The 14,137-nt window shown below is 39.2% G+C and overlaps 1 protein-coding gene across 1 annotated transcript in view; it reads left to right on the top strand.

Moving 5' to 3' along the window:
- The first annotated feature begins 613 nt into the window (after positions 1-613).
- The window catches only part of Scn7a (sodium voltage-gated channel alpha subunit 7), a 94,898-nt gene continuing 81,374 nt past the window's right edge, over positions 614-14,137 (top strand). Inside the window, exon 1 of the mRNA XM_021156416.2 lies at positions 614-832. The gene's annotated coding sequence lies outside the window, so the exon portion shown is untranslated. The remainder of the gene's footprint in view (positions 833-14,137) is intronic.

Below are 14,137 nucleotides of genomic sequence, written 5' to 3'. Positions count from 1 at the left end.
ATAACAGTCTCCTCCGTGCCTCATTTATCTTCCAGTAGCCAGAGTTCGACACAAATATCCAATGGTTTTTGTCTTCCAATAAAGTACCTCCTACGCAGTTGCACACCTGCACAGAACAACATCCACTGCAATGTCCAGTTTCCCATCCTGAAGGCTGACAGGCCAGGCTGACATTTTACCCGCATGTGTTCTATTGGGCAGCCAGACCAGTGTAGGGAAAGCTTTCTGCAGATCAGGACCCTGCATTTGCCATCCTCCCCTTAATATATTTCCCTCCCTTTTTCTACACACTCAGTGGCATACAAACATACAATTTAGCGTCATCCTGCTTTTGCTGTTCTCCCACATTTTAGACCTTTCATGTCTTTGCCCAGCTCTCTCCTCTCTTCACAAAATCCTAATCCCCCTTGACTGACTGGCTCCTTCCCAGGGAGCAGGAGAATGCAAAGCCACTGCTGAAGCTGTTATTGCCTCTGCAGCTGGGTCTCTGTCAATATCAGCCGCCCACGCTGATCTAGCTTCTAGAGTCACAGACTGGCCTGGAGATGAGGGTGGGGGAGTGGCCAAGAGAAGGGAGGCAGGAAGGGAAAGGAAACAAAAAACAGCTACAAGGCTTGCTAGGCATCTGTCTGTAGGTGGTCTCTGGGTCTGTGGAGCTAGCCGGGTGGCTGAGTGTCTAGCTGGAAGCAGCAGTGGACAGCAACCACATTGCAACAACCTCCTTAGTAGAGATCTGAGAAGAAAGACAAGCCCAGGAGAGCAAAGGGCTCTCATGAGCCTTGCATCTGGGGTTCTTGCTGGAGTTTTAGTGAAGACTAGCATTTGGCAGCAAGTAAGTGCATTTTTTTTTCTTTTAGTGACAATCCCAGGATGGGGATAGCTCATGGCTGTACCCCGCTTTTCCATCCCATTTCACCCGCCCCACCCCGTGTACAATCTTTGGGAAATGTTTGAGAATCATAAAGAACAGTAATATCTAGACCAGAACTAGCAGTTGCAAGGTGGGTGCTTGCTTTGCATGTGTGGTTAGGTATATCACCCAGGTAAACTGAAACCAAGAGACAATCTGGTTCTGTAAAATTTCTAGAACTCCCTAGGAAGTGATGGTCAGAACAGATGAGGCAGGTTATGAGAGTTGGACTATACTATTAAGGAATTCAGACTCTGTATTTTGGGTAATATTGTACATTCAAGAGTGGAACTTTTGATGTGCCAGCCTCGGTATTAAAACAGATGAGGAATGTTATTGGAATTGGTGTGTTTATTTTGAACAGATTGGAGTTTGACAGTATTTGATTCAACATGGCTTACGTTTTATTTGCTGTATGATGTGATCTCTCAAGCACGTTCATTCCTTCTAGACGTCTTTTTGTCCTTTTGCATGATGCTATTCTGGTTGTGATACCTCCAACACTTACAAAATTATCAGAGCAGTGCTAATGCTGGATCCATATAATCCTCTCAGCTGATAGACTTGTTCAATGTGCCATGTGGATTTTGGTCAGGAAAAACTGAAATAGAAGGGTGGAAGTATTTTGGTAGGCATTTAGAGAGAATATAAAGCACAGTAGAAGGAACCTGCTGTGGAGTGTTCAGAATCCTGCCACCTTGCCTGCCATGACTAGCTCTGAGGTGCTATTATCAGCTGCTACTTTTACAAGTAGTACAGACAAGACCCATAAGAAATAAAAGCCCCTTTCCTCTTCTGTGGGCTTCTTTCACTCACTTTACAGTTACCCTCCTACTTTCATACTCTGAGTAATCATTTGACGAGTTATTGGGCTATCTACTAATTGAAATAGAATCCCAGTCATAACATTTGGGGAATTTAGAATTATAATACTTCATTTGCATTTGGTGTAACAATGTGAATTGTTAATATATTCTTAACGTCATCATAATTTGTTCTCCTGACTTTTAAAAATGATATTTAACTAATTCCTGCTAAGAACTAATATAGACGGTGTGAATTGTATTATGAAAGTAATCATTTGTGTAACTATTGTTTTTTCCCTAATTCACCAGTGTGACTCCCATTTGAACTGTAGCATCCATATGGAAAGATGGGGGTCTTTAGACAAACTGTTCTAGAATTAGGAGAGTAAGAGAAAGTCGATTATGCCTCTCATCATGCATACCCTTGAAAGGATAGTATAACCTGTAAGAGTTCATCCTTCTAAATGGGGTACCACTCATATTATAACTCTCTTAGGTCTACTGTAAATATGATCTATTCTTTATCTCTTTTTAATTTCAAATTTTGCTTTTGGTGTGTGGCCTTACTTTCTGAGTTAAAAATGTTAAACATAGCAAGTAGACCATTTGGAATTTATTTGATATAGTTATTAATATGAATTCAATCAAGTTTAGGCATTAAAAGTCCTTGGTTTCGGATATTCATTATTCAGTCTTACAGTTCTGCATAGGGTAACCTGAGCTCCCCTTTACTCATGGATATATCTAAAATCACAGAATTAACTGAAATTGGTCATGAGACTATGAAATAGGGGTTGTCTACCTTGGATGATATGTTAGGGACCTGTCCAGCTGCTTATCAGTCTCACCTGGAGAAGTGGGGTAAGAACCAAACATTTGGGCACTGGACATTCTGTCTCTTGGTTCTCGTGGAGCAAATAAATGGACAAGGTATGATGTGTGCTATGATTGAAATTTCTCAACTGAGGTGATACATGTCTTATCAGATTAGAAATGGAGAATCATCCACCACAAGTTCTGGTGCACACATATAAGAGATACACAGGAGAGAGAGAGAGAGAGAGAGAGAGAGAGAGAGAGAGAGTAGAAAGTCAATATCCTGCCTGAGCCTTTCCTTGGATAAGAATTATGCTAATGTTTCCAATTATAAACCTCACTGGAGTAAGCTCTGCATGTCAGAGCAGGACCCAGAGATTCACACACAACTCTCTCTAGCCACAATTTAAACCTTGTCTTCAGAATTTATGGTAGAATCATTAGTTCACAGACATTCTTTCAAATATATATTTAATCTTTGAAATTACAATATAATTACAGTATCTTACCCCCTTTGCTTACCTCATTTTTACCTCGTTACCCTTTTCATTCCCACCTCATTGCTTTCTCACAAATTCATGGTCTCTATATCTTAAATTATTGTTACATTTTTTGGGATTCTGGCCTTTCATTTTCACAAGCCAATATTAATGCTGATCATGAGACTATCTATAACCCCTACCAGCCTCCACTGACTGTTAGCAAAGATTCTTTCTTCCTATGAGCTTAATTTGTAAAACAGTCATCATTTCCCTTGTATTAGCCTTCCTCTCTCCTGCATCTCCTGGGTGATATAACATCAGCTAGGCAAAGTCTTATCTCCCAAACATTGAAAGATGGAGCCTTTGGCTTTGAATAGAACGCTTTCATATCATGGTTGCTATGGATATGCTGTGTCCTATCTCTTGACTCGGTTAAGGTTTTGATTTGCATATATTTATGTGGCTACTGCTTCTTTCCTTATAAACCAGGATCTCTCTTATTGTACTCTGTTCTCCTATACCAAACAATTAAGTTTTCCTGTTGTTGGTCCAGCTTTGTTGATTCAGCTCACTCTGCTGATGATAGCTGAAAATAACTGGGGATAGCTCCGCAGCAGGGTCGAGTATCAATCTCATTGTATAGGTCTCAAAGTTCTTGACTGAAAGAAAAGTTAAACATAGGGTCCTGCTCATAAAAAAATATCAAACTTAAAATGTCTACAATTAGAATGTTTGCTTTCTAACTAGAATTCCAGATGCTGATTCTTTGGGTAGCATAGTTCTTGAATGAATAAACTGTGTCCAGTGGAATATTCTATATTCTGTGTTTTAAACATAAAGAGTGAAGCTTTCCAGTTCAACAGAGTCTTCACTGTCTGAATCACAGAGTATAGGTTGCCACTTTGGCTCTGGTCCATAGATTCTATCTTCCCTTGACCATATAGGCCTACGTTGGTCATGGTTTTGCCCAGTGCAAAGTGAGATTAAAAACAAATTCATTGTCATTCAGCTCAGTTTTATTTCAAAGTTTCCCTGGTGTTGCTCTCCTATTTGAAATTGGTGGGCAGCTATTACATTTAGTTTTCATATTTGAAAGCCTTCAGTGGTTTGGGAGGACTCTGGGATCCTAAAATGTCAGGCAGACGCAGGACGATCTAGAGAAGTAAAGTGGCAGTCCCAAGAATTCTTTGGGCTTCCAGGAAATATCCCATTCTGGATTCAAAAACATTGCATAGATCCGTTGGCATCTAATACTGTTGTCCAAAGATCTTAGGGTTGCTGGGAATGGTACAAGCTACATTCATTTCTGGATCCCTTTTTATTTCTCAAACAGAGACAAGAGAGCATTCCTCTCCTTTGAGGTCTTAAATGGCCTCTGGCCAGCTGTTTCTGGTCAAAGGTTAGACAGACTAGGCTTGTAAGAATATTTAATTTCGAAAGTTTTTGGCTTTTCCCTAGCATGCTTGTTTTGTAGAGAAGACAAGCACAGCATGGTAGATTTCACAATCTCAGTAGTAGACCTTCCTAGGGAACCATGAAATTGGCATAGAAACATTCAAATGGATATTGGTCACATGAACAGCTTTCACCCTGGTGCCTGGAGTTCTCCCATAATTATATTGTCTGACTAGTTATGAAAGCTCACTGTGTTGAAATCACCTTCCACAGACTTGATACCCTGTGTGTCCTTGCAGACATTCAAATTCGTATTGAACGTAGAGTGTATTGTTTCTTCCTTAAAAAAATAAAGATTCACCTTTGATGGCTTCATAAATGTATATAATGCATCTCGAGAATACTCGCCTCCCTTTACACTCTCTTATTCCCCTTCTTTCCCTACCAGTTCTCCCTCCTTCCGGCAGCTCTCCTTCCCATTGTCATGGCATTTTGTTTCAGTTAGTTTTGGTTTTTATCTTATGTTTTGACTCACAAAATCTAACTAGGGCTCTGTCTGTAAGGCATTGTGTAAAGCAATCTGCTGGAGCATGGTGGACTCACCAATAGAACTTACCACTGGGTGGGAGGAGGGAGACATCCCACTTTCCTAGCATCTATTAATACCCAATAGATTCCCAGCTATAATGATATCTTTCTTTATGTTGAATTAACTTATAGAAATATATCTCATTTTCTCTGTCTAGGTCCTCTTCTGTATCTCCTGGGTAATACAATATCAACTAGAAAGACCTCACATCCCAGTGGTAATAATGGATCCTTTGAGTTTGGGAAGATCTTTTCATCCAAAGAATAGAATAGCCAGGACTGAATGTTTACTGGCCCTATCTTGTGAAACCCAATGGAGGAAACCACACCTCCTGAGTTCATAATTTCAATGACCTTTCTGTCACTTATTCTGAAGTGGCACAGACTGTATTTGTGGTGGCATGGCCAGAGAACAGTGTTCTCAATGTACGGGCTGCAACCCTTTTGGCAATTCTCTATCTTCAAAAATATGTACATAATGTTTTATAAAAGTCACAAAATTACAGGTATGAAGTAGAAAGGAAAATAATTTTATGGTTGGGGTCACTACAATATAAGAAACTCTGTGAAAGGATCAGAGCATTAGGAAGGTTGATCACCACTGATATAGACAGTCATTATTTATTATTCTTTGCACCATAAGCAGCTATTCTGCATTCATTGCTATTTAACTGAAAAGCAAGCCACTTCTCTAATCAAGGATGAGAGTACCATCCTATCCATAGTAGTAATAAACAATATTTTGAAGACATTTTAATATCATGTTGCTTTAGCAAAACCATAATAGTAAGTACCTCTAAGGGTATATTATCTCTCCAAGGAGCCATGGGCATTTCTATCAAGTATTTCTTACCTCTTGTGAGACAAACCTCTATTCTAACCATAAGGGAATGGCTACTCAGTAATAGTTCCCACTACTGCACCAGTAGGCAGATCTTGCCTGTCATGTCAGTATAATAGCATTCAACGCCTACCACTGGGAAAGACACCTCATGACTTCTCTCTTCCAGCTATCTGTATAGCATCTTTCAAAAATATGAAATCGCTTAGCAGGCAGGAAGCTTCTAGTTCATTTTGAGCATAAGTTCTCTGTGTCCTACAGTCAATGTGTGTGTGGCTTTACAATAGGCTCTTGCCATGTAATTCTTGTGGCAGCTGAAAGGAGTGGCTATAGTGTGTGTTATTCTGTGGTTTCTGGGACTTTTCTGTACAATAATTCTTAGCAATTTAAAAGTTTGTCTTGCCACTGCTCTTATAATTAAGCTGACTCTGCCACTCTGAATGTTGTTGACACTAGTTCCTCTTCCTTCAATACAAGACATATTCAAACACAGTGAATCCTAGTTATACAATTGAGGCATTGTAAAATCTATGTTTGCTAGACTGTAAGTAAAATTTGTCTTTTTTTTATTAGATATTTTCTTCATTTACATTTTAAATGCTATCCCCGAAGCCACCTATACCTTTTCCCCACCCTGCTCCCCAACCCACTTCCACTTTCTGGCCCTGGCATTCCCCTGTACTGGGGCACATGATCTTTGCAATACCAAGGGCCTCTCCTCCCATTGATGGACAACTAGGCCACTCTGCTACATATGAAACTAGAGACACAGCTCTGGGTGGGGGTACTGGTTAGTTCATATAGTTGTTCCTCCTATAGGGTTGCAGACCCCATTAAAAACAGTGACAAAGTCTGTTCTTAAGCCTTGTTGGCACTTCCTCACATATTAAACCAATATTTATAACTCATAATTCATAAAATCCTGAATAAAAATTTTAAGAATTATAATCTAACCAAAAGGAATGTAAATAATTGACTTTCCTTTCTCTTTATGGCTGAATTTTATATATCTGATTTACCATTTCTTCTGTTGATAGACACAGAGGTTGCTTCTGTATTATTCCCATGGTAAATAATGGTGTAACTAAAGTGATCATGATGACAATCTCTTAAAAATTCTGATCACAGTCCCTACATGCATACACACACACAAACACACACACACACACACACATTCACAGAGAGAGAGGGAGACAGAGATGGAGACAGAGAGATAGAGAGAGGTGTTATAATGTACATGAATCAGAAATATATTTTACAACATTAACTTAAATATCACCTTGGCATTCATAGAGGCTTGATTTCAGGATGCCTTTATGGGTTCCAAAATCTGTAAAATTTTAAGTTTCTTACATTAAATCATGTAATGTTTTCATTTATCTCTGCAAATCTTCCCATCTATAATAAGTCATTCCTAGATAACTTAGAACACAAAGTTTAATGCCATCACATGATTTAGTGAACTGCTTACAGCCAAAATTAGTTGACCCGGTTACAGATCAGAACTTCAAAAGCTTATGTCCAAAGACGGTGTACAAATTGTCCATAGATCAGGCTAGATAAAATTCTAGAACAAGTTACAGACTGGGAAGCAGATACCAACAATAACCAATCCAAATTTAGGAAAAGTAGAACAACAAGGAGATTAAACAAAAGAAGTATTCCAGATGGCTTATAGGCAGACTGCTGTTATCTCAGTCAAAATACTCTTATTCTCAAATTTTCACTGTATGACTTCAATTTCTGGGTTTTCACAATCTATACCAACTGAAAAGCATGTTATCCTAAAGAAAAAAATAATACAGAAAATTATACTCTGATCTCAAATGTATCATAGTACCCATTGCATACCAACATATGCCAGTCAACCAAAGGCTGATAACTGAGATAATTCTCTTTTATGTCACTATAGAGTTTCACCATTAAAATTATTGATTATGATAATTTTATTAAGGCTTCTCAGAATTTTATTACCTACAATCATCTTTCCTTGTAAGCTTCAGCTTTCAGAAATCAATGATTGTATATTTCATATACTCCAATTTTAAAAAAAGAAAAGAACAACATACTGAATAAGATTTATGTGTAATACTCCATGGGGAAAATAGTCAGAGAGCTTTGAGTGAAAAGAATATATCAGATGTTTCAGCTGTGAGTCCCACTAGAATGCAGCAAAGATGAAATATAAGCTACAATACATCTACTAAGTGCAGTGAGGCAGCCACAACCAAAGATGTCAGTCCAAATTGACCATTAAATGGCTAAATTGATTAGCAGTTGGCTTCTTATAGTCTCAAAAACTCATATCCTGTTAAATGGTTTCATTTCTCTGCCTTTCACTTAAGCTGGTGGCACCTTCTAGTCTGAAGCAAATCTAATTTAACATAGAATGGTAGACTTATAACTATCATTGTTCTAACAAAAATCTGAACAGCTATTTGATAGGCAAGGGCATGATGATGTCATGCATTGCTCTTGTCTGATGTTGAACACCATTCATTCAAAAGAGTTTGACAACTATTAAATGAGAAATACTTTCATATTATTATGACTGCCTAAAACCTGCATCTGAGATGCCACCTTCACTTAATGGATCCACTGTATGAAACTGCTGGTTTTCTTTTTCCATATTCTTCAGTTTTAGTCCCCTTCTCTGTCCTCTATGTTCTTATGTTTTAGCCTAAAGCATTTTGGAAGTTCATCAAAAATTTGAACATGTATATCTATATTCAGATGTGTACAGATGATATCTAGTATAATTCTCTGTCAAAACTAATCTAAACACTTGTTTCCTGATAAACTCCTCCTGGTTCCAGAAAGCTTGCTGATTAATTATTTAAATGTTAATAGAATAAATACCCTAAAATAGGAACATACATGAAGAAAGACTGGGTGGTTACCTCAGATCTCTGGAGGATTTGCTGTGTGGGTTGGCTGCATCATTGCAGATTTTACTCTAGATATCTGTTTAAGAAAAGGCGTTCATGTGGGGAGGATGGGTGTCTTAGTCAGGGTTTCTATTCCTGCACAAACATCAAGTTGGGGAGGAAAGGGTTTATTTGGCTTACACTTTCATACTGATGTTCATCACCAAAGGAAGTCAGGACTGGAACTCAAGCAGGTCAGAAAGCAGAAGCTGATGCAGAAGCCATGGAGGGATGTTCTTTACTGGCCTGTTTCCCTGGCTTGCTCAGCCTGCTCTCTTATAGAACCAAGATTACCAGCCTAGAGATGGTCCCACCCACAAGAAGCCTTTCCCCTTGATCACTAATTGAGAAAATGCCTTACAGCTGTATCTCATAGAGGCATTTCTTCAACTGAAGCTCCTTTTTCTATGGTAACTCCAGCTGTGTCAAATTGACACAAAACTAGCCAGTACAGATAGGGCGTATTGGGAATAGGGATAAGAAAAAAAAATGACCATAACTTTCCATTTTTTTTCATGTCCTTCATTATTTCTAAGATGGAAGATCAGTTGTGGGCAGAAAATCCTTCTAAAGCTGGCCTAACCTAGTGAGCTGCATTCATTGAAGCCTGATATGGGCTAAGGAGTTAGATGGCCATGCAATTCATTATCTATGTTGGAATTCTTTGGAGAATTAAAGAAAATGTTGATAGCTTTCTTCCACAACTGATGTGCCCTCAAACTGAATCCAACTACGGAGGACTTGTGTCTGTACAATTTGAAGATAGGATAGGGTATCCTAGGAAGAAAAGAAAAAAAAATCGAAGAAAAATGAGAAAGTAGTTAGTTAGCAACTAGGCAGCAAGTAGACACAAGATAGAATGCAAGGGAGGTCCCCAAGAGTTTAATCTCAAACTCCAGGGCTTTGGTGTCCAGGTGTCTGAGGTCCTCTGTTACCTGCATACCACCCTGATAAGTCTATCATCACATACTCAGAAAATGATGAACAAAACTGTTCAGCTGAGGGGAAGTGGATGCCCAAAGAGAAGCAAATAATGTGAATCTTCTGGAGGAGCAGAGGTTCCTAAGAAGCTATTTTTCCCCACTGATACTACTTTATGCTTGATCCATCTAATTTAATAATGTCTGTTAAGACTAAAACAGAAGAAAAATGAAATCCAGTGTTGTGCATGCTGTAGAGTTGTGTGAAGATGTTTGAGTAGAGCCTAGTAGCTTTCTGTCTGTGTCAGCTTCACTTCATGCAACCCAGATACTCTGACGTTGTCTGACTTCGACCACTGATTCTTCATTTTTGATAGATAGGCCCAGGGAGAATGCTGATATACAGCCAAGAACTGTATATATGATTCTCTTCAGCAATACCAATATGATCGTGTCACTCAACAGTACTCAAATCAGCTACTGAACCTTACTTACTGTTTGTTCTCTCAGAGACTACAGGCTTCCAAAATGTAATTCAGACCCCATTACGTTGAATCACCTGCCCAGAGTCTAGCACATTGTTGAAGGTTTTGGGTCCATGTCAAGCTAACATAGGCAGAGAAGATGTTAGATGCTTAGGGTTGGACTCTTGGAAAATAGTTTTAAACTCCTCTGTCTGGTCATTAATTCAGAAAACCAGATTAGAATCTACATGCTTACTTCACCTGTTGAGAAGCTAAGCAACAGTGAGGGGGCAAGGAAGTCAGAATGAAGACACCAGAATGATACAGGAACTCAGCTGGCTGTGAGAGCTTCTCCACTCTAGAGATAGTTCTCATTATGAGTCTCTTTTGTTCACAGGCATCAGTCAGTTCATCCATACTCCTTATCTAGGGTATCAAATCTCTCCAGGATTAGGAACATCCACTCCCAGACAAGGTCATCTTCTGATACATATGTGCAGGGACTCTCAGACCAGCCTGTGCATGCTCTTTGGTTGGTGGCTAAGTCTCTGGGAGCTCCCAGGAATACAGGTTAGTTGACATTGTTGGTCTTCCTATGGGGTTGATATCTTCTTCATTTCCTTTGATTCTTCCGCTAACTCTTCCGTAGGGATCCCCGAACTCAGTCCAGTGGTTGGCTGTGAGTATCTGCATCTGTCTTAGTCAGCGCTGGTAGAGTCTTTCAGAGGACATCCATGCTAGGCTCCAGTCTGCAAGTACAACATAGCATCAGTAATAATGTCGGGGTTTGGTGCCTAAGCATGGGCTGGATTCCAAGTTGGGCCAGTCACTGGATGGTCTTTCTTTCCGTCTCTGCTCCATTCTTGTTCCTGCATTTCTTTTAGACAGGAACAACTCTGGACCAAAAATTTTGAAGGTAGGTTAAGGACCCCATCTCTCTACTGGGGACCCTGTCTACTTACTAGAGGTACTCTCTTCAGATTCCAGCTCTCTACTGACAGGTAAACTATAGCTCTTGCAAGTTTGCAATCATGAAGGTTTTGGATTTGCTTTCGGCTGTTTGATTAGGTATAGCTTTAAGCTAGTGCTGTCCACTGACCATGTTACTGTGCACATCAGAAATGCATTGACTTATTTATTGTTCAAGGGTACAGTCTACTTTTCCAGGTTTACAACCTATACAATCCAGATCCTCCAGTATTTGAGATAATTTTGGTCTATTCTTCTCAAAATCTTAATCATTTTCAAAAATGAACAAGGTAAAAATTGGTTGTAGTTTGTTTAAGAGTCTGTAGCCCTCTCTCCTTAATATAGGGACTTTATTCTATATTTGAAACACTGAGGTGTGATATCACGTTTAGCATATTATGATTATATGTTCCACAAATGAAGAGCTAAAGCAAAGTACCTAGTACATGCAAATCAAAACACCATATTGCATTCCTCAAGTAAGTACAAATATTGGGCATAATTGAAAACATATAAAAAAAGATATGACACTATGGTTATTTTTAGTGTTACTTAGGACTATTAAATGGTCTTTTGTAAAGTTTAAATTCACTTTAATTTATTTAAAGTAAAAAAAGTTACAGTATAATAATACAAGATAATGAGTGAACATGTTGTCAAACATGTGTGGTTGCAACCCTGTGGAACCTAAAATAGAAATACTGCAAGATCAGAGCCAACTTAGGCAACTTCCTGAGAACTTGTGCAGAACACATTTTGTCTTTAAAGTGACCAAGACTGTATTGTAGAGACCTTCCTTTCTTTTCAAATGTTCTCTTTAAGATCCAATTTCAGTAATGTGTTCCAAAGAGCTAGAGTATGGTAAGGCAAAAGAGATAAAGAATAATAAGTTTAAGCAGTCTGGAAATACAAAGCCAGCAAATGTGAACCCCATTTAGTCTCTTTGTGATGAGATTAATTTTTCTCTAGGAAGTTAAGTTGGGAGCAATAGCCAAAATTTGCTGAACTGTGAGAAAAACACAATTTCAAACAGCACCCCCAAAATAAAAGCCAGAAGTAAATCAGCAGTGGCTTGCATTAGAACAAAATAAAGCAAAACACCATTTGCCCTCATGAACAAATAGAAGAGCTGTAATAAAGAAAGTTAAAGTTGAATTAAGGAGGTGGAAACACGAGCCGGGCGTGGTGGCGCACGCCTTTAATCCCAGCACTCGGGAGGCAGAGGCAGGCGGATTTCTGAGTTCGAGGCCAGCCTGGTCTACAAAGTGAGTGCCAGGACAGCCAGGGCTACACAGAGAAACCCTGTCTCGAAAAACCAAAAAAAAAAAAAAAAAAAAAGGAGGTGGAAACACATGAACACAAGAGGGCCAACAGAGTGTACAGTGGTGGAAGAAACAGCAGGCAACTTTGGAAGCCAGAGTTCCCTACAGATGGACATGAACATATTCTGTTAGACATAAGTCTGAGCAGCTGAATCGTTTTTGTATCTCCACATAAAAATATTTGTTCTGTTGAAATTCACAGTCACTAAGAAACGACTGTGACAAACTTAGGTTATTCACGCAAAATCATCTATCCTCCCTAAATCTGAGGAAGAACTTGACACTAGAGAGTTGTGTGGGATGGCTCATTGACAAGGCTCAACTTCCATCAATCTCAAGCCTGCAAGCTTAGCCAGGACCAAGAAAATAATAGTGCATTTGGGTGTGGTGAGACAGAGGAGGGAAGGGAATCTAAAGAGTCAAAATATTTATAGCCCTGTTGACTCTTCCATTAGCTGTCATAGGCTGCTTTTTATAGCCTGTTATTTCCATTATCATGTTCAATTGTAATGAGTTATAAACAAATGTTAGAAGAGGAAACAGAAGCAAACAATTTGAAAATAGTAACAAGCTGGAAGTCCTATCATAAAAGAAATAGACATAAAGTAGAAATAAAAGTTAGCTGAATCTTGGAAACTCTTCAAGAAAGTCAGTGTATTGCAGTCTACCATTGTAATATATTTTACTATTAATTATTGGTTACCAGTAAGGAGTTATACTAGCGTCTGAACATTGTTTTTATACATTCCAATATATTAGGTAATTGATTAATTGAAAACTACAAGTAGGTGTAAAAACAGTATATTAAAAGATTTAAAATTGTAATAAAGGGTAAAATAAGGACACTTTAGAATACTTGGCAGACATTGTTCTAAATGCCTTGCATTTCTCTCTCTCTCTGACTCTCTGTCTCTCTGTCTCTCTGTCTCTGTCTCTGTCTCTGTCTCTCTCTCTCTCTCTCTCTCTCTCTCTTTCTTGAGTATTTTCTTTATTTATATTTCAAATGACATCCCCTTTCCTGGATACCCTCCCAGAAACCCCCATCCCATACCCCCTCCCCCTGCTTCTGTGAGGGTGTTCCTCCACCCACTCACCCACCTTCCTGCCCTCGATTGACCTATACTGGTGCATATATCAAGCCTTTATAGGACCAAGAACCTCTTCTCCCATTGATGTCTGACAAGGCCATCCTCTGCTATATATGCAGCTGAAATCCTTGGTTGTTGGCTTAGTCCCTGGGAGCTATGGGATGTCTGGTTGGTTGATATTGTTGTTTTTTCTATAGGATTGTAAATCCCTTCAACTCCTTCAGTCCTTTCTATAACTCCTCCATTAGGAACCCCATACTCAGTCAAATGGTTGGCTGCCAGCATCTGCCTCTGTATTTGTAAGGCTCTGGCAGGGCCTCTCAGGAAACAGCTCCTTTCAACAAGCATTTCTTGGTATACAAAATAATGTCTGGGTTTGGTGACTGAATATAGGATGAATCCCCAGGATGTTTCAGTCCTTCTTAGAAAGGGGAACAAAATACTCACAAGGAGCAAATATGGTGACAAAGTGTGGAGCAGAGACTGAAGGAAAGGTCATCCAGGGAATGCCTCCTCTTCTCTTCTCTTCTCTTCTCTTCTCTTCTCTTCTCTTCTCTTCTCTTCTCTTCTCTTCTCTTCTCTCCTCTCCTCTCCTCTCCTCTCCTCTCC

The sequence above is a fragment of the Mus caroli genome, chromosome 2, assembly GCF_900094665.2.
Source record: "Mus caroli chromosome 2, CAROLI_EIJ_v1.1, whole genome shotgun sequence".
Classification (NCBI taxonomy): Eukaryota; Metazoa; Chordata; class Mammalia; order Rodentia; family Muridae; genus Mus; species Mus caroli.
The sequence above is the reverse complement of the archived record's forward strand: the minus strand, read 5'-3'. Positions and strand labels throughout refer to the sequence as shown.